Source organism: Mus pahari, chromosome 9, assembly GCF_900095145.1.
Source record: "Mus pahari chromosome 9, PAHARI_EIJ_v1.1, whole genome shotgun sequence".
NCBI classification, from domain to species: Eukaryota; Metazoa; Chordata; class Mammalia; order Rodentia; family Muridae; genus Mus; species Mus pahari.
This window is the reverse complement of record NC_034598.1, coordinates 3425298-3446212: the sequence shown is the minus strand read 5'-3', so window position 1 is coordinate 3446212 and position 20915 is coordinate 3425298. Positions and strand designations below refer to the sequence as shown.

General features: G+C 40.8%; 1 pseudogene; it reads right to left on the bottom strand.

Annotated features, from left to right (window-relative positions):
- Nucleotides 1-10064: 10064 nt before the first annotated feature.
- Nucleotides 10065-20915, bottom strand: part of LOC110326705 — a 20681-nt pseudogene continuing 9830 nt past the window's right edge.

Here is a 20915-nt window from a genome sequence, read left to right as displayed (position 1 = left end):
GCAAGACCAAGGGGCCTCTCTTCCCAGTGATGGCCGATTAGGCCATCTTCTGCTACATATGCAGCTAGAGACACAAGCTCAGGGGGTACTGGTTAGAGAACTTGCTTTTCAATGACTTCCCTCAGTAATCAGCCACCTATGTCTTATGGTAAATGATTGGATAGAAATTTATTCAAGTTGTGAGGGTGTAAGAATGTGAGTTAAGGTATGTAAGACCTGAGAAATGTTTCAGATTTCTTTCCCTACTGCTATGCTATTACTATAGTAAGACTTTAAAAGTTCATCGTTTTAGCAAACTAATCAATGTCATTCTGATAAGCTGTTAATCTAGCCTTAGCATAGTCACAGGCTCAGAATTTTTAATTTTCTTTGGTTATAGATAGATAAACATAGATCAGACATGTAGATGCACAGATAGATATGTCTGGACTCTGGAGAGAGGAAAATGTGTTCATGTTTTAACACAGAAGGATCATTTTGAGTCCATACACTTTTGCTGTGGCTAAAAGGTGTGGGTTTACTCCAGCTGTTTATAAACATCTTGTTAACTGCTTTTACTACAATGTGAACTTCAGTGCAGATTGCAGATACTGGTCATGCTAACATATCTAAGAGTTTTACGTCTTTTCATAAACTTTAAGGTTTTCATAAACTTCGTGCAACCTTCAGGTAGTTGTGACCTGTCAGAGGTCAGATAGACTCCAGACCAGTGCTCCTGTCATTCACCAGCTTAAGCTTTCTGTGTCTCCTGCCTGTCCTGAGAGAGGCTCTTTCCTTTCTCTACCTCTCCCAACTGCCAGGGCTGGAAGTTTCAAGTGGACACCCAAGATAAAGACTTTTTCCTAAGCTCCTTTCCTTTGCCTTCTGTCCCCAGTCTATACCTGTCTCAACAGATTTTGAGTCAGTTGATATTCACTATCCAAGAATCAACTGTGATGTGACAACTGAACCAAAACATCGTGCCAAGCCCATGTTGTCTTGTAGAACCAGAGCTTCCTTGACTTGATAAAAGCTGATGTAAACCAGTCTAGCCAGTATGATTGCTCTCTGTCTCTTTATGCTTGGTCAGAAATCCAGCTGTTCCCTAACATTACCTAGATCCTCTGCCCCTCGCAGCATGTGACTAGCATTTCAACCATCCACGGCCCTGACAGTGATGTTCTTATTTCAGCTGAGAAGCAGTTACAGAAGGGATTACATCACCCTCATCATCAACAAAAGACTGGAATGTCAAGTCCAAAGGAAACTTTCTTTCTCCAAATTCCCAAAGGCTGAAGGAACAAGTGGCTATCTGTGCTGCCTATTAACATAGCAGTGCACTCGGTCCTCCAGTCCCCTTCAGTATCACAAGTGCCTGTTACTCATTTCATGCTCCATCCTTGCATCCTGGCTCTTCTCACTTCCTCCCCTACCCTAGACTCCCTCCAACTCACAGACTTCCCCCACCCCCACCCTGCCCCAGCTACTCATTCTTATAACTCTGCTCTCTCTCTCTCTCTCTCTCTCTCTCTCTCTCTCTCTCCACCGCACCCCCCTGCCCGTTTGCTTCTTTCCTAGCCAGGTCCAGTCTGCTGACTAGCTGACTATATTCAATCTTCTACTTTCTCTCTCTGGTCCAGAATCTTTCAGATGCCTCTGGCTATTCTTTCTCTCCTATCTACAATAAAATCCATCCTCTTAACCATACCATGGAGTGGTCATGTCATCAGTTTATACATCTCAATGGAGTTTCTTCTGGTCCTGACAATATGTCAATATATGTTATGTTACATTATGTACTTGTTATATAACCTGCTTTATCATGATATAGATATAGATATAGATATAGATATAGATATAGATATAAATATAGATATAGATGTGTGTGTGTGTGTGTGTGTGTATGTGTCAAGAATACAAACCTACATCATAATTATGGAAGAGTTAGTATTTTGTTGAATTAATAAAGTATAATTTCTTTAATTTGTATAGAGAGTGTATGTTTAGAAAGTTATTTAAGGACTAAAGTGGGCATCTTAAAACTTACAGTGTGTAGATGACAATGTTTAAAATCATGCCTTAAAAGACATAAAATTGCCAATTCCATGTATCTATCTGTCCCTTTCTTTCCTTTCAAAGGGCACATAGCAATGGGAATCATTGACCAGCTTCACACTTGTGACTGAAGAGAGGAACGAGAAGGGCATTTCCTTAGTGGTATGTTTTCTAGATGTATCTTTAGCATTTAGGGGAATCATATATTCAAGTAGACTGTCACCATCACAATCTTGATCTGTAAAGTGGTTCAAATTCTTATCTACCAATGCTTTTCCTTCCAGAAAAAAAAATCTTCTTGGGTCTTTTGAAGCCACAAGTATTTGGAGACAAAGTTGCTTTGACTACATTGAATCTTTTCATTGGTTCAAGATTGAAAACTTAGACTAAACTAAAAATCATTAATTGACAGCAAACATCAGACTTTGCTCTGATTAACGTGTAAACAGCAAATTTTCAATATTGTCCTCAACTAACAGGAATGGAAGTTCTCCCAAGTTATAGCTGGTTCTGGATCAAGGAAAAAAAATCAATTCTTGGAATATACACTGTAAGAAAGTGCTTGAAGCATGGTCAGTTATAAAAAAAAATACAGAAGTCAATGACCAAGTGTGGTATAGTTTAAACATTAGAATAATGACAGTAGTAGATAAAATGGAAACTTATGAGTCTATGCTAATACACAGTACAAAGCTCGAAGAGAAACTGGGTATCTATGAATAGAATTCATATTCTTCATAGTACACATAGAGAACAATAGCTTCACAGCAAAGAAGCCTGCTCATGCCACCACCAACAAGCTATCTAATAGAACACATCCAGACTGAGAAAAATAAGACCATCTATGAGCTGGTGCTCTGTGAGCTGGTACAGCTCCTTGGAATACTCCTGTGAAAGACACAGCTGACTATGTCTTGAACTATAAACAGACATCAGATGAGCTCACATTGAATGATGCTCTATGAGAGCAGAGTATCAGATGACTTCTGCTTCTGTCACAGAAGTAAGATCGAATACATTTATTAAGATTTGCACATCTGGCTTGTTGTGTTCCACAGATAATAACTGAGGACATGTGTGCTTAGCTCTGGTCTAGATTCTGGAGATTCATCTTCAGCCGAGAGTGGGACAAAACTTTGTCCTCATGGAACTCATCCCAGAGTAGGTAATCTGATATTCCACTAGTAGAAAAAGAAGGTGATGTTTAAAGCTGAACAATGTCATGAAGAAAATAAAACCAGCACAAGTGAAGACTTAGAAATCTGTTTTAACATTATCCACACTCTACAGTGTTTTTACAATATAGGCTCAGAATTCTGCCACTCATTACAGAAAGAAATGGAATCTGCATATCCACCCTTAAATTCTGTCAGACTTTTGTGACTCATTCTTCTGTCAGCACACAGGGGAGTAAAAGTTGTAAGGCTTAAGATGCATTGGCAAAGACTACAATACAGGTTCCTCCTAGGTCTCTCTGCTGGGACGATTGCTCTTTGTACCAAACCAAGGTATGATGAAGTCAGACAACAGAAAGAGGTCATGCACAGATGTACTAGCCAGTAGCCCGATGCTGTCAGAAGACCAGTACGGATGCCCTGTTTCTGGGGAAGTTTCCAATAGAACTCCAAATTTTGGCTGTTTATGGCTGCAAATACTTAGGGGATCCAGAATCAGACCCAGTCAACATCCAGAGCTATGAGAGATAATGACAAAATGAGTGTTGTCTTTTAAAGTCACAAAGTTTTGGTATGATTAGCACAAGATAACACCATCATCTTCATCAATAGAGTGCTCATTAAGAATGTAGATTACTGAAAAATGAGTGGAATAGAAAGAGAAATACACGAGATGATGGGGAGCAAGGCTTAGTGACCAGCCTTAGTCCAGAACCCATCCCACCTTTCAGGAGAGGACCTTCAACAGGCGACTGAGAAATGAATATGTGGTACATATGTAAAAAGGAATATGATTCTGCTATGAAGAAAAAGTACATAAAATGGATGAGCTTGAAAAGCAAATATCAAGGAAGGAGATCTGAAGTCAGAATAAAACAGAACCCACACATTTTCCCTCATGTAGAGAATCGTGCCAGCAATGCACACACGGATGCATGCAAGCAGATATAATATAGGCATTCTGTTGTAGGGTTTAGAAGGGAGACCAGGAAAGCGCAATGCAGGGTGATGAGCGGCACTCAGTCAGGAGGACAATCGCAGAGAGTGCGAAACTACTGTCATTGAGGTTTCAGTTCTGTCCAACTTTTTACTTCGTGTGTATGGTGGGCAAGCTCATTGAGATGTTGTAGATGATGAAAGTCTAAAATCCCAAGTGAAGCTCCTGGCTTCAGAATGTCCAACCTAATTGTATAGATGCCTGAGTTTGTGACTGGGCAAGGGTTTTTGATTTTGTTTGTTGTTGTTGTTGCTGTTGTTGCTGCTGCTGCTGCTGCTGTCTTAGTTTTTCGAGACAGGGTTTCTCTGTATAGCCCTGGCTGTCCTAGAACTCACTCTGTAGACCAGGCTGGCCTCCAACTCAGAAATCTGCCTGCCTCTGCCTCCCAAGTGCTGGGATTAAAGGCATGCACCACCACCACCTGGCTGATTTTGTTTTTTGAGTGGCTACTTTAATCTAGCTGTGTGATTTTTTTTTAATTCATTAAAGTAAAGTGATTTTATTAAATTAATTTTTTTTAAAAGCAGGGGACTGGAGAGATGACCAGTTGTTAGGAGCATCTGTTCTTACAGAGAACCCAATTTGATTTCCAGCACCTACTCATAATGATTTCCATCTGTTTGGACTCCAGTTTCAGGGGATCTGATGCCCAGGCCTCCATGGGCACCAAACACACATGTGGTGCACATATATACAGATAGGCAAAACACTCAGACACAAAGTACTAACATGAATAATCTAAAATAATCTTGCTACATTCTGACTGGTTATAGATTTTAGATTATAGATTATATAATTTATAATCTCATCAGCCTCACCTCCCAAATGCTAACACTATAGGTTACTATGCCTGTGCCCTGAAAAGCACAGACATTATAAGGTTATTAATGAGCACAGAATGTAGAAAACCTATTTCTCAGTGCTCTTCTGCTCAACTAAAAAAAAAAAAAATCTCAGCTTCTGACACTCTCTCTGGTTCTCTCTCTCTCTCTCTCTCTCTCTCTCTCTCTGTGTGTGTGTGTGTGTGTGTGTCTCCACTCTCTCTTTCTCTCTCTCTCATTCTCTCTCTCACATACATAAGCACATACACATACACACACACACACACACACACACACATGCACGCACGCACGCGCGTGCGCGCATGCATGCACACACATACGCATGTCTTTCCTCTCTTAGGAAAAAAGAATCTGTATATTCCAAGAATCTTAGATGATATAAAAACACAGCAACTGCCAGGCATGAATCTCTATTGAATACTCTCTAAACAGATTTGTTGTGTCTAAATAGATATTTATTTCTTAAAGCTGAGCTAAATTGCTTTTAAGGGCATTTTCTTTGTTAGCATTATACATGATAATAAACCATGTACAGCTTTTTTTTTTAACTAAATGTTGCATTGAAATAAAATCAAAGTCAAATGAGGAAAAAAGAGATGACTTCCCCTGCATCCTAGACATTCTGTCTCAGGACTAATAAACAGAAAGGGGTGTCTGTGCCTTTTCACCAGCATCCTCTCAGCAGGCACTTGCAAAGCAAATGTCAGGGGAAAAGAGGAGATTATCTGCTTTTCTATATGTAGAATGTGTTCATTATTGAAACTTAGAACCATGTTTCCACCACGTGAGACCTGGGGATCAAACTTAAATAATCACGTTTGGTGCTTTTACCCAATAAACTGTCTTGCCAGTTCAAATAGGACATTTTAAAGAGTGGCTTTCAGGAATATTAAATTCCTACTGTATACGCATTGGTTTGAGGCAGGCTACCAACATCAGGAAAGGATGGGGTCATGGGAAGTTAAAGGAGCCTCTCATCCATAGTCTGACTGAGCCTCCCGCCAGCTGAGATGTAAAAATGACCACACAGTTAACAATATTTTTTGTGAAAGTTGCTACCATAAAATATTATCCACTTGGGCTGGAGAGGTGGCTCAGAGGTTAAGAATACTAATTGTTCTACCAGGTTCAATTTTTAGCACCCACATGGCAGCTCACAACTGTCTGTAGTTCCAGTTCCAGAGGATTTGGCACCCTCATACAAACATTCATGCAGGCAAAACATGAATGAATATAAAAATGAATAAATCTTAAAAATAAATAAAAAGAAAGTCATTGTGTTAAGAAAAAGCAACCAAGGTTGAAAAGTTTTTTTTTTTTTTTTTTTTTTAAGATTTACTTATTTATTTTATATATACGAGCACACTGTAGCTATCTTCAGGCACACCAAAAGAGGGCATCAAATCCCATTACAGATGGTAGTGAGCTATTAGATGGTTGATGGGAACTGAACTCAGGACCTTTGGAAGAGAGTTAGTGCTCTTAACCACTGAGCCATCTCTCCAGCCCCTGAGAAATATTGTTAATCATCAAAGCTGGCTGTACGTAGAAACTTACCGCTTTGTTAAAAGATATTATCCATTTTTATCTTTAGGTGGGAATAGTGGCACACACTTTTAATTCCAACATTTGGGAGGCAGAAGCAGGCCCATCTCTGAGTTCCAGACCAGCTTGGGCTACATAGTGAAACACTGTCTTAAAACCATAATTTAGAAAAACATAGGCAAAAATCTAAAATATTTATAATCTCATCATTCACTTGAACAGTTAACTATGTCTTTTTCCACTTTGGCAGTATCTATCTTGTGTATTATTTTTCCATCCATAATTCACATATGACACATATGACACATATTATCACATCCTGGATTTAACTTGTATTTCCCTAAGAATTGTTGAACATCCATCCATGTATTTGACGACTATCAGGACCCTGAAAGATCCTTGTGTCCATTGATGTGATTTCAGTTCCAATCTTTGTCCAGATATGTTCTGGATGCCAGGCCATTATAAGACACAAAGTTTACAAATATTTTTATTTTTATAAAATAAAATTAAAATCTTCTAATTTTTTGCTAATGTCTTTTGATATACAAAATTTTAAACTGTGATTTTCATTTTATGTATGTTGTTTACTGCTTGTACTTTTAGTTTCAACCTCAGAACACACTGTCAAATCCAAACTTATGATTTATAGCTTTGTTTTCAGTGTTATTATTTTAGCTCCTATGTTTTTGTAGCTGGTTAATTTTTTTAAGTTAAAAACAGTCTATTTTGTGTATATGAGTGTTTTGCTTTCATGTATGTCTGAATACCACTGTGGACCTGGTGCCCCTGGAGGCCAGCAATGGGTGCCACATCCCCTAGAACTGAACTTGGATCATCTCTTGGCCAGCAGGCCTGGGCGAAAGGAGAGAACCTGGTCCAGCCAGGTCTGTCCAGAGCTGAGCATAATGGTGTGTGTCAGGGACAAAAAGAAACATACCTGGCCGAGCAAGAATCTTGTCAAAGCAGGAACTCATTTTATTAAACTAGGCTCTTGCTTATATAGAGAGGGCAAGGCGGTGGGAATAGGGGTATGGGGTGGGATGATGTATGTGGTGGTGTGAGATGACAGGGGAATGGGGTGATCTCACGGGGCCTATGAGAAATTGACACATCAGCGGTAGCTAAACAGAGGCAGTCTCATTCAGGTAGGTATGTAGTGCTGAGTCATTCTCAAGCAAATGACAGGTCTCAAAAATCAAGCCAGGCTCAGGTTTGTACTCAAGGCCCAAACCAAGACCAAATAGGGCCCCAAAGACTTGCAGATGGTTCTGAGCACGATGTGGGCATTGATAACTGAACCTGGGTCCTCTGGAAAGCCAACTAGGGCTCTTAGCTGCTGACCCATCTCTCTAGCCTTGGTAGCTGATTCATTTTAAGTTAATGTATATATATGAGAGAGGGACTTAACTCCCTTTCTTTTGAGTAGAGATTCCAATTGACCCTCATTATTCATTGAAGAAACTTCAGGGCCCCGATGACATGGTGGAACATGCCCTAAACTAACTTAGCACTTGTTCAGGCAGATGCAAAATGATCTCTGTGGGTTTCAGGACAACCTGGTGTACAGAGCAAGCTCCAGGACATCCAGGGCAATGTAGAGAGCAAAGGGCTCTCTAATAGGCCCTGGTCGGTCCTGCTCTCTCCCCTTCCCTCTCCCTTGCAAACCTTTAGATTAGATTCCTAAAGCTAGCCCTCAAGGTCTAGTCCCTTAATTGGCCACTTCCTTATGCTTGACTAAAACTTCAAGGTCCAACTATCAAAACACCAAGGTCGAGCCATCAAAATTCATTATTTGCCTACACTGGCTAACATGTCTAACCATGACTTACCAATTTTTTGTAACAGGACATCCCTTTTTTTTTCTCCTTAAAAAACACTGTTGCTGAAACACTTGCTGCTCTCTTTTGTGTTATCCAAAGCCAGTGCCTCCCCACTCCTCATCCCCCTCCCAACTGAATGGCCTTGGGAGTCTTGTAAAAAAAATCAACTTGAGAGGCACTGAGTTGGAAACCAGCATGGTCTACAGGGCAAGTTCCAGCATAGCCAAGGATACACAGAAAAAGGTGTCTCAAAAACACAAATAAATTAATTAATTAATACAGTGTGAGGAGCGAGTTTGGCCATGGCCCCAAGATAGTGACCGGGACTGCCACCAAGTCTAATCGACTGACAACTGACTTCCTCATATCCCTCAAGATAGCCATGTCCGTTAACCTGCACTGCACCAATGCACCACGACGAAAGATCAGATGATGTGACGAATGTAGTCCTGTGCCAATGAACTGGGCCTATGTGGAATGAGGTGATCGGGAGTAGACTAGAAAGTATAAAAGGGGATGGCCAAGAGAGGTCGGGGGATCTTTTTACTGCACATAGTTATGTTGCTGAATAAACTGCTTTGAGAAGGACATCGGTTTCATTGCTTCTTTTCAGACGCTTGGAGACGGTAGTGACAAATGGTGGCCCATACGGGGAAGTGACGAGTCCAGAACTCTCAGCAGTCAGGGTAGCCGGCTGGTAAGCTCCCAGGTAAGTGCTATGATTCAAGTTCTCGGTTAGAGACGATTCAAGTTCTCAGATTAGGGACTATTGGGGTTCTCAGAGTGAGACAATTAAAGTTAAGAGCAAATTTTGAAGACTTGGGAGTTGTGGTTTTTCAGTTTGTGTACACTCACCCCCAAATTGTAGTCTTTCAAGTCATGTGCATTGCATGTTGGATAAGACAGAGAAATTATTAACAAATAAGTATTTTGTGTGTATTTAGTGGTTGCTTTGTATTGAGAGAAAAGCTTTGAGGTGTGATTAAATCGTAAACTCTAATTCTATTTGGGAGAAACAGGAAAAAAGGTGCATTTAATCTCTAGCTAAAACTGCATAATTTTTCAACTTTTACCCTTAAATTATAATTTCAAGATGTTTAGACATACTGTATCTTGTGTTTGTGTACCCCCTCCCTGATATTATGGTTTATTCCTTAATGCCTTTTAATTTGGATATAATAAGCTTGTACTTTAGCTTTTGGTTGCTATCTTGCCAAAATAAGTGTTACTGTTTTTCAAGCTTGATCCCCTTCCCCAATTGTCTTATTTAAAGAGAAAATACTTCTGAGTCAGAGCCTGTATTTTGGTGTAAGACTTGGGATATTTTTTATAAAAGTTTTTGAATTGTATTCTGAATCTTTTAATTTAATTTCAGATATTCAGTATGTGGTTAATTCGTTAGCAGTGCTAGTAGTGGTGGGGAAGGTGAATTTTCGATCCACTATAGGGAATTTGTTAAATAAGTTGCAATCCTTAATTTTAAATAGAAGTTCTCCATTTTTTTGTCCAATACAATTAGCCTCTGGTGCTGACCCTAGGGAGAGATTAGCCATTGTGCTCTTTACCTTGAATTTTTTGAATAAAGATAAAAATGTTTTGACAGCTGCAGAACGGTTTGCCAAACCCGAGGCATCCTACAAAGTCACAGTCATGTGGAAGGATGTTCTGAGTGGATGATGGCATGGGCCCGATCCTGTGTTGATCTGGGTGAGAGGGTCTGTTTGTGTGTCTCCACAGGATCATCGCCAGCTGCTGTGGGTTCCGGAGTGATTGACGAGGGTAGTTTAAGATGGACGAAGGTGCCCTGATGAAGCTGCTCCTGGGGGTGATGATGCTGCCTGCAGTGATGACTGAAGATCTACAATGAGGAATCATGTCAGTGTTTCCCAAAACCACTGCCGTTGACCCATTCAGCTCGTTTTCCTCACCTTTTTACTTCTAATGCATCCTTGCATTTACCCTTTTTGCCTGGTGATGAAGATATAGCGAGGGTTAAGGAACCTTTAAAGTTAGGCCTGAGAGGATTATTGTGTTTTCAATTAATATATAATACTTTTCAAGATAGTGCTTGCGTGCAAATGTATAAATGGGAGTTGTACAGATCTTTCTCCTTTGAGTATGTTGATGGGTGGGGCGTGGGGAAATGCTAGCTTTTATTGGAATGGATTTGTATTATTTGAGCTTTCTGTTATTCAATTTGCTTGTGGGAAGAATGTATCCTTTAAAGCCACGCCTGTATACATTTGGCCTCCTTTTGTATTTTTAGTTTATAATGGTAGTTATTTTGATGATGTTGTAGAATGTAAGGAGGATAGTTGTTTTTATAGTAATGCTTCTATGTTTTCTTTAGCTATTGTGACCAGAATGCCTAGNTNTGTACCATGGCCCATGCAGGCCCTTTCGGTTATGACCTTGTTTAGACCCAAAAGGTCAATTCCACTTGGGTGAATGTTTCCATGGCTGAAGGACTTGCAAATTGGATTGCCACCTCTATGTCACCTAGAAGAATGGGCCGGTATTGGTGGATTGGCACTCTGCTGTGTGCTAATCAGTGTCCTGGCCTTTTGGTGCATCTGCCACATGCAACATCGCCATCGCAGGGCTTAAGCTCTGTTGATACAAGCCTTTGCAGATGTGGAGATGGGACAATCTCCTCAAGTGTGGCTTGGTATGCTAAAGAAGTAGTCAATGATGGGTAAGACTCCCTGGGCATGTTACCAACCTAAGACAGGGATCAGACCACTGCTGTCTGTCTCCCGATGACGGGTAAGGAGCATTGTTGCAGGGGTCAACCTAAGACAGGCATTCTCTCTGCCAAATTAAAGAATAAGGGGGAGATGTGAGGAGTGGGTTTGGNCGCGGCCCCAAGATGGCACCCGGGACTGCCACCAAGTCTAACGACTGACAACTGACTTCCTCATATCCCTCAAGATAGCCACGTCCATTAACCTGCAATGCACAGATGCACCACAAAAAAAGATCAGATGATGTGACGAATGTAGTACTGTGCCAATGAACTAGTCCTACGTGGAATGGGGTGATGGGGAGTGGACTAGAGGGTATAAAAGGGGATGGCCGAGAGAGGTCGGGGGATCTTTTTACTGCACATAGTTATTTTCCTGAATAAACTGCTTTGAGAAGGACATTGGTTTTGTCGCTTCTTTTCTGCTGGTCGGAGATGGTAGCAACAATATAGATGCATGTCTTTTATTCATTTGATATAAACATATGAAAATATCACATTGTGACTACTATAGCATAGCTGTCAGGTTTGAAATCAGAACTCTTCCAATTTAAAAAAATTTTTTTTGAGCTATCCAAACCCTGTAAAATTCCATGTGAAACTGAGGGTGGCTTTTCTAATTTTATAGGGGTTGCCCTGGATCTACAGATTTCTTTGAGTAGTATTGGAATTTTAGGGTTAATATTTTCCAGTCCACAAAGATGGGACTTTTTTGGTTTGACCATTTAATTTGGTTTATCTGTATTTCTTTCAATACTTTTGTAGTTTTGGTATACAAGTAAATTGACTTCCTTGGCTAAATCTACCTCTAATATTTTATTCTTTTGGATGTTATAGCATATATAATAGTTTTGTTAACATATAGTTTAGTCTATATCGACCACTTTATTTATTAGCTCTAGTAGAGTTTTTCACATATTTGTTTCTTTTGGAACCTTATACATGTGTATAATGTATTTTGACTGAAACCATTCTCTCTCCCCACTCCTACTCCTCCTTCACCACTCCTTCCCTCACATCTCTGTCCCAACTGTGTGCTCCTTTTTTTTTTAAAAAAATTATTTTTCCTTACTGAGTTCAGTTTATACTCTACAGAGTGCATGGGTGTAGGGTCTTCCACTGGAGATAGGCAATAATATATCAGGGGCCATATCTCTGAAGAAAACCAACTCTCTATCTCCCAGAATCAACTACCAGCAACTCCTCAGTTAAGGGTGGGGCTTTGTGAGACTCTCCCCATTCCTGTTGGAATGTTGACTGACCAGATCTTGCATAGTTCTGTCAGAACTACAGCTTTTGTGGGTTCATGGTCCAACAGCCCTGTATATCCAGAAGACACTATTTTGCAGCAGTCCACTCATCTTCTGGCTCTTACAATCTTTCTCTTCCCTCTTCTGGGATGTTCCATAGGTCTTGAGGGTAGGAGGTGAGATATAAAAGAAGTCCCCGTTTAGGGCTAAGAACTTTCCTGTAACTTATCCTTTTCACTTTGTCCAGTTGTGTCTCTGTATTATTCTCTGTCTACTACACAAAAGAATCGACTCTAATGATGGATGAGAGTTGCACTAATGCATGACTATTAAGACCAGTATTTAGAAGATAGCTAGATACTATGTTCATTTAGTAGAACTACTACTGTTGATTCTTTCCCAGAGCCTATGAATTCCTAGCCATGGATTATTTGTCAGATTTATAGCACCAGACATGCAATTTCTCCTGTGGTATAGGTCTTAAATACCTATCCAAGTGACTGGTAACTTTCATAACATTCATGCCATTATTGAACCAAGTGATTACATGTTTTGATATATCTTTCTGAGCCAGTGATTATTGCAACTTGCAAGGTTCATATCTGGGTAAGATCACTGATGACTTACCATCTAGGAGCCTGTATGGTAACTTCTAGGACTATGGAGTTAGCCAACAAAGAAAGAACATCCAGATCAGTACCAGTTTGATTTTCTTTCTGTCCTGTGACCAAGGTGTGGTATGTCCTAAACAATAGGTCTTACTATTGAGTTCTGGTGGACAACTAAGACCCATCACAATAACTGTATTATATTGGAGGGCTTTGAAACTTTCTGGTCAGAATCTTTGACTTTTTTTCTACAGGATCATTTCATCTGCCAACTATTTGACTTATCTCTTCCCAGATTGATTGCCCTCTCTTCTTGCCTAATTGTATTGCTGGAACTTCCAATACAACTGGAAATAATGATAACAGAAGCAGACATTCTGTTTCCTAGCTAAAGAAAAGGTGTTCTGTCACATGTTAAGTCATCCTGGAGGTACAGGAACAGATTCCTCCAGGCTTCTCCCTTGTAAGTGCTTCTGTTACCACTCAAGTTCATTTCCCCTTTATTGTGAAGTTTGTTTGTTTGTTTGTTTGTTTGTTTATCTTTGGATTCTTCAAAAAAATGATGTATTTTTTATGTATGAGTGGAACTTTGAGATGACCTGGAGATATATTCATCTCTTGTTTAATCTTGTTCTGTATGAAGTTGGTATTGTTTCTACTTTTGGACAAGGAAACTAAGTTTAGGAAATATGCCTAATGTCATCACAGAAGTAGTAGGTAATTGAGCCTAGGTTTAGTGGTCCTCAGGCTGCTAAGATAATCTTGTTTAACTAGTATTACACAGTTTTTTTTTCCTAATGTCATTTGGCTTCAAGCAGATGTTCTGGAAAACGTCTTTTTTTCTATTACATTTTGTTTGTCTTTTTTTGTATGGGGGGGCACGTGTCACAGTGCATATGTGGAGGTAAGAGGACAATCTGTGGGAATCGGTTCTCTCCTTCCACCAGGAGGATCCTGAGAACTGAACTCAGGTCATCGGGTTTGACAGCAGATGCCTTTACCCACTGAATCGTCCGTCTCACCAGCCCTGAAACAAGCCTGGTCTTAGAGTACCTTAGAGTTTCTATGGTAAAACCCAGAAAGCTCATTTTCCTAGTAATTATACCTCAAGAGCATGCAACTTTGTTATTTTCATTAATTGCTGTCCTATATAAACAAAAAATCTCTGCTGGAAGATTGCTAGCAAATGTTCAAAAAGACAGTAAAAGAAGAAGGTGGAGACAGTGGCTGAGGATAGTGAAGGGCTTTCAAAGAGTGAAGAAAGCCAAGGGTGACTTGGATCTATCCAACCTGACATCCACGGCTGTTAGCTAATTCTATGGCCTCCCAAAGTCATACTTCGGAAACCTCATCCCCAACGCAGTGATTCTGTGCAGTAGGAGCTAAAGGGAGGGAGTCGTTTAGATCATGAGAACTCTACCCTGTACACAATAGCTACAATGTACAAAGAACCTTTTGGAAAAGGAAACATTCCAGCAGTCCACTTACTGCTTTCTACTTGAAATACATCTTTCATTGCCTCTGCTGCAATGTTAAAACTTGACCCTTGGGCTGGAGAGATGGCTCAGTGGTTAAGAGAACCAACTGTTCTTCCGAAGCTCCTGAGTTCAAATCCCAGCAACCACATGGTGTCTTACCACCATCCGTAATGAGATCTGACGCTTCTTCTGGTGCATTTGAAGACAGCTACAGTGTACTTAGATTATAATAATAAATAAATCTTAAAAAAAAAAACTTGACCCTTTAAAATGTTTCCCCCTTTCTGGCTGTCACAATGTAAAGCTTCATCAATAGAAGATGCTAGAGGGAAGAATGAAGTTTTTCTCTTGGAGGTTTTAGTGTATTCTCATGAGGTCTCTGCCGCCTCCTGACTTCTCCAGCCAGAGCTCCCACATCACCCTCTGTCAACTGGCAGGACCATGCAGGGCACAGAGGTCAGCAGCATAGTGGCTAGAGGCGTCTCTTTATGCTCTGAGCAGCTCAGCTTGTCTCTGCTAGCTTCTCCCAGGGGATGCCTTTTCTGAATTGCTTTCCTTAGAACTCCAGAGGACAGCACATTTCCAGCAGGTTCCTCTGTAGTAATCTAGGGAGTCCTTTGCATTCTACAGAGGTGCAGTGTGTCCTCCACAGTCTAGATCTCAGTTCTCAGGCCTGGCATAGGAGGTGGGCGGTCCCATGACACTGTCTCAACTGGGGATGCTGACTGCTTCCTAAATAGATGTCTCCTGCGGGGCTTTGTTAGGTTTTGCTTAAGACCCCTCTCTCTCTCTCTCTCTCTCTCTCTCTCTCTCTCTCTCTCTCTCTCTCTTGCTTTTGCTCTCCCCCTCTCCTCCTCCCCTTCCCCTTCCCCATCTCCATTCTTCCCTCCCCTCCCCCCAATCTCTTTCAATCCATAATTACCCCAATCCTCTTACAAATTCTGTCTCTTGCCTGGACCCTGAATACAGGTAAATTTTGCTTTCTGATCTTTGTATTTTCTCAATAGCAACACTCAGTATGGTATACCAATCGCAACTTTTAAAAAGATAAATGTCTATTGAATAAATGTTTAGATATGAGGAAGAGTATGCCATACTTAACGGTCAATACACAATGGACATACTGGCACATGCCTGCAATCACAACATTCAGCAGATTGAGGTAGGGGATCACACATTCAAGGGCAGCATGGTGGGGCTGGGGCAGGGGTGGGAGATAGGAGAAAAAGATTTAAAGACATACTATTGATTTAGGTCATAATGATCTTACAGATTAGGAAAGGCAAAAGCATTTCATCTTTAAATCCAACTGTGACAAACCAGATTGTCTCTCTGGATTAATGAGGACTTAAAATCCAGAACGGAATCTGGTTTGTCAGGCTCAGTATAAGGCAGGGAGTGGTGGGAGCACATTCCTAGTTATCAGCTAAAGGTCATGCCTTGGACACTTCACCCCCAATGCAACAACGTTGGGAAGTAGGTGCTAAAATAGGAGGAGGGGAAGACAGATGTAAGAACTTTGTCCCCTTAAGTGGTTTTAGAGATTGATTTTAATTATAAATGTCTGTGTGGGTCTTGAATGAGTCTGTGCACACGTGTTTACAGGTGCATCCAGAATCCAGGAGAGAGCATCAACTCTCAGAGCTGGAGTTACAGGTGATTATAAGCTACCTGAAATCCATCCTATTGTGTATCATGCTATGTTATGTTATACTACATTATATTGTGTTATCTGTTTGTTTATTTTGAGATGGAGTCTCTCTGCATATCTCTGGCTGACCTGGAACTGGCTTTGTAAAGCAGGCCTAGCCTTGCCTTGAACTCAAAGAGATCCACCGGCGTCTGTGTCCCAGGTAATAGGACTCAAGGTGTGTGCCACCACACCCAGCTCCAGCCTTTTAAATAAGAAAAAGACTTCTGAAATACTAATGAGGTGTGTGCTCCTGGTCTTTGCCCAGGGTGGGTTGCTTGAGTAGTTGTTATGACATCACTTTCTCACACAACCTGTAACATTAAGTGTAAGTTTAAAAAAAAAGTCAAGCTGGTGCAGGAGGCTGAGGCAGGAGGATTGTGAGTGTGAGGTTGGGCTTCTCACTTTTTTAAATCAGTGGTTGGTTTTGCTGGTTCCCGGTGGCTTCCTCTCTGGAAGAGAGAGGCCTTTGTCAGGTAGAAGGAGGGTTTGTTTGTTTGTTTATTGTTTTGGGTCAGGGTCTCACTATGTCCTAGGCTGTCCTGGAACTTGATTTTTCTGTACCCACTCCTGAGAGCAGACTAGCACCTCACCCAGCATAGTTTTGAAGACATTCACTGCTTCTCCACACCTGCACTGAGCAGGCAGTCTCAGTGAACAGCTAGAGTTTGAGCTCTGTCTTAGTCAGGGTTTCTATTCCTGCACAAACATCATGACCAAGAAGCAAGTTGGGGAGGAAAGGGTTTATTTGGCTTACATTTCCACATTGCTGTTGCTCACCAAAGGATACAGGACTGGAACTCAAGCAGGCCAGGAAGCAGGAGCTGATGCAGAAGCCATGGAGGGATGTTCTTTACTGGCTTGCCTCCCCTGGCTTGCTCAGCTTGCTCTCTTATAGAATCCAAGACTACCAGCCCAGGGATGGTCCCACCCACAAGGGGCCTTTCCCCCTTGATCACTAATTGAGGAAATAGCCCACAGCTGGATCTCATGGGGGCCTTTCCCCAACTGAAGCTCCTTTCTCTGTGATAACTCCAGCTGTGTCAAGTTGACACAAACCTAGCCAGTACAAGCTCTGAGATTTTGAGTGCCATATGGCTGGGCAGTGACCCTTGAAATATTGAATTCTGAAGAGAGAAAAAGGTGACATGTTAGATAATACACAACTGATGCTAGAAACTTATCAATAAACCCAACACATCACAACATTAAAAATATAGTCTTAGGTTACAGTCACAGTTTGTTTGTCATGTTCCTAAACACAAACCACTGGACACAAGGCAGAACAGCCATTCTATCTGTTCATAATTTTGTGTGTGTGGGGGGCAGTTCTTTGTTATTTTTAAAAGAAAATATAGCATCATATAATTCATATACCCATTTCAATATTTAGAATAAAATACTCTTAAATTATTAAGAACAAATAGACTATCATCTAAGACTGCACCCTCATTTATTCAGTCCAGACTTTATGGAGCTGGGAGCCTAAACCAGGCCTTGTGCTTGGTTGGCTGGCAGGCACCCTCCCACCCCTTACTCATAATTCTATTCAAAGATTCAGAAGTAGCAGCCATAGGTCAGTGTTCCAGTTCCCTTAAATCTCAATTTCACCATATTACTTGAGTTCCTGGAAAGAGCTCTCCACTCTCCATTATGTATATTAACATGTTCTACATCTGGCCAAAATAAAAATTCCTTCAACTCTAATATGCGGTTCTATTCTACTTTCAACTACAAAATTCGCAAACAACTATTTGCTATCAGACTCAGTGCTTTATGGATATAAACTTGAAAATTAGTCTAACAATTATTTCATTTACAGAAAAACCTCCATCAGTACCCCAAATTAAACTGTACATTCAAAAGACTCTTTAGGTGGGGATTCACCTTAGCAAGGTGCTTCTGTTTGTTAAAAAAATTGACTACTAGAAAACATGCACCATTTTACCCTTTTTCTATAGGGAGACACTGCCATCGTGTGGCAGCATAGTAGAAAAGCAACAGAGCAGCTGGGAAGGCTGTGAACTCCTTAGTGAATTTCCCACTCTAACATTTACATTACCATGACCATAAACAGTAATCATTTTCCTTGACCCACTTGATCATCTTTTCCTTGAGAGTATGATTAGTCAATTACTAGCAAATTAGTATTTCTATAAACTTGCCAAAATTTATTCATATCCTCCAGGAAACGAAGCCTCGGAAGACTGCTTCTGTATGTCTATTGATTTGAAATCAGAAAGCATCAAATTGCAACAAAAGTTCGAAATCATCCCATCTGGTATTAACAAAAATACATGAAGTGGACAACGTTTTTCTCACACCATTTCACTTTTCTCCACCATTACCTTGTTTACTGCATTAAATAGACATTTGCTGGAATCTCTTTTTAATAACAATCAGGATGACATTTCCTAGTTCTATCCATTTGCCTGCAAATTTCAGTGTTTTGGGTTTTTTTTTACATGATTTTTTTTATTAGATATTTTCTTCATTTACATTTCAAATGCTATCCCGAAAGTCCCCATTACCCCCCCCCCCAGCCTTGTTCCCCAACCCAAACACTCCCGCCTCCTGGCCCTGGCATTCCCCAGTACTGGGCATAGAATCTTGGCAAGACCAGAGGCCTCTCCTCCCAGTGGGGCCTACTAGGCCTTCTTCTGCTTCATATGCAGCTAGAGACACGAGCTCTGGGGGTACTGATTAGTTCGTATTATTGTTCCACCTACAGGGTTGCAGACCCCTTCAGCTCCTTGGGTACTTTCTTTAGCTCCTCCATTGGGGGCCCTGTGTTTCATCCAATAGCTGACTGTGAGCATCCACTTCTGTGTTTGCCAGGCACTGGCATAGCCTCACAGAAGACAGCTATATCAGGGTCCTGTCAGCAAAATCTTGCTGGTATTTTCAATAGTGACTAGGTTTAGTGGTTGTTTATGGGATGGATCCCTTGGTGGGGCAGTCTCTGGATGGTCATGCCATTTGTCTCAGTTCCAAACTTTGACTCTGTAACTCCTTCCATGGGTATTTTGTTCCCCATTCTAAAAGCGGAATGAAGTATCCACACTTTGGTTTTCCTTCATCTTGAGTTTCAAGTATTTTGCAAATTGTATCTTGGGTATTCTAAGTTTCTGGGCTAATATCCACTTATCAGTGAGTGCCTATCATGTGAGTTCTTTTGTGACTGGGTTATCTCACTCAGGATGATATTCTCCAGATCCATCCATTTGCCTAAGAATTTCATAAATCCATTGTTTTTAATAGCTGAATGTAAATGTACCACATTTTTTGTATCTATTCCTCTGTTGAGGAACATATGGGTTCTTTCCAGGTTCTGGCTATTATAAATATGGCTGCTATGAACATAGTGGAGCATGTGTCCTTATTACAAGTTGGAACACCTTCTGGGTATATGCCCAGGAGAGGTATTTTTGGATTTTCCAGTAGTACTATGTCAAATTTTCTGAAGAACTACCAGACTGATTTCCAGAGTGGTTGTACAAGCTTGCACCAACAACGGAGGAATGTTCCTCTTTCACCACATCCTTGCCAGCATCTGCTGTCACCTGAGTTTTTGATTTTAGCCATTCTCACTGGTGTGAGGTAGAATCTCAGGGTTGTTTTGATTTGCATTTCCCTGATGATTAAGGATGTTGAACATTTTTTCAGGTACTTCTCAGCCATTAAGTATTCCTCAGTTGAGAATTCTTTGTTTAGCTCGGTGCCCCATTATTTTTTAATTATTTTATTAGATATTTCCTTCATTTACATTTCAAATGCTATCCCAAATGACCCCTATACCCCCCCCCCCGCTCCCCTGGCCACTCACTCCCACTTCTTGTTCCTGGCGTTCCCCTGTATGGGGCATATAAAGTTTCCAAGACCAAGGGGCCTCTCTTCCCAATGATCTGACTAGGCCATCTTCTGCTATATATGCAGGTAGAGACACAGCTCTAGGGGTACTGATTAGTTCATATTGTTGTTCCACCTATAGGGTTGCAGTCCCCTTCAGTTCCTTGGGTAATTTCTCTAGCTCCTCCATTGGGGTCTCTGTTTTCTATCCTATAGATGATTGTGGGCATCCACTTCTGTATTTGCTAGGCACTAACAGCCTCACAAGAGATAGCTATATCAGTGTCCTTTCAGCATGTTCTTGCTGGCATATGCAATAGTGTCTGTGTTCGGTGACTGATAATACGATGAACCCCCGGGTAGGGCAGTCTCTGGGTTGTCCATCCTTTTGTCTTAGCTCCAATCTTTGTCTCTGCAACTTCTTTCATGGGTATTTTATTTCTTATTTTGGGGAGGAGTGAAGTATTCATGTGTTGGTCTTCCTTCTTCTTGATTTTCTTGTGTTTTGTAGATTGTATCTTGGGTATTCTAGGTTTCTGTTGGTGCCCCAGTTTTTAATGGGTTATTTGATTTACTGGAGTCCAGCTTCTTGAGTTCTTTGTATATATTGGATATTAGTCCCCTATCAGATTTAGGATTGGTAAAGATCTTTTCCCAATCTGTTGGTGGCCTTTTTGTCTTCGTGACAGTGTATTTTGCCTTACAGAAGCTTTGCAATTTTATGAGGTCCCATTTGTCGATTCTCGATCTTACTTATAGCACAAACCATTGTTGTTCTGTTCAGGAATTTTCACCCTGTGTCTGTATCTTTGAGGCTTTTCCCCACTTTCCCTCTATAAGTTTCAGTGTCTCTGGTTGTCTGTGGAGTTCTTTGATGCAAT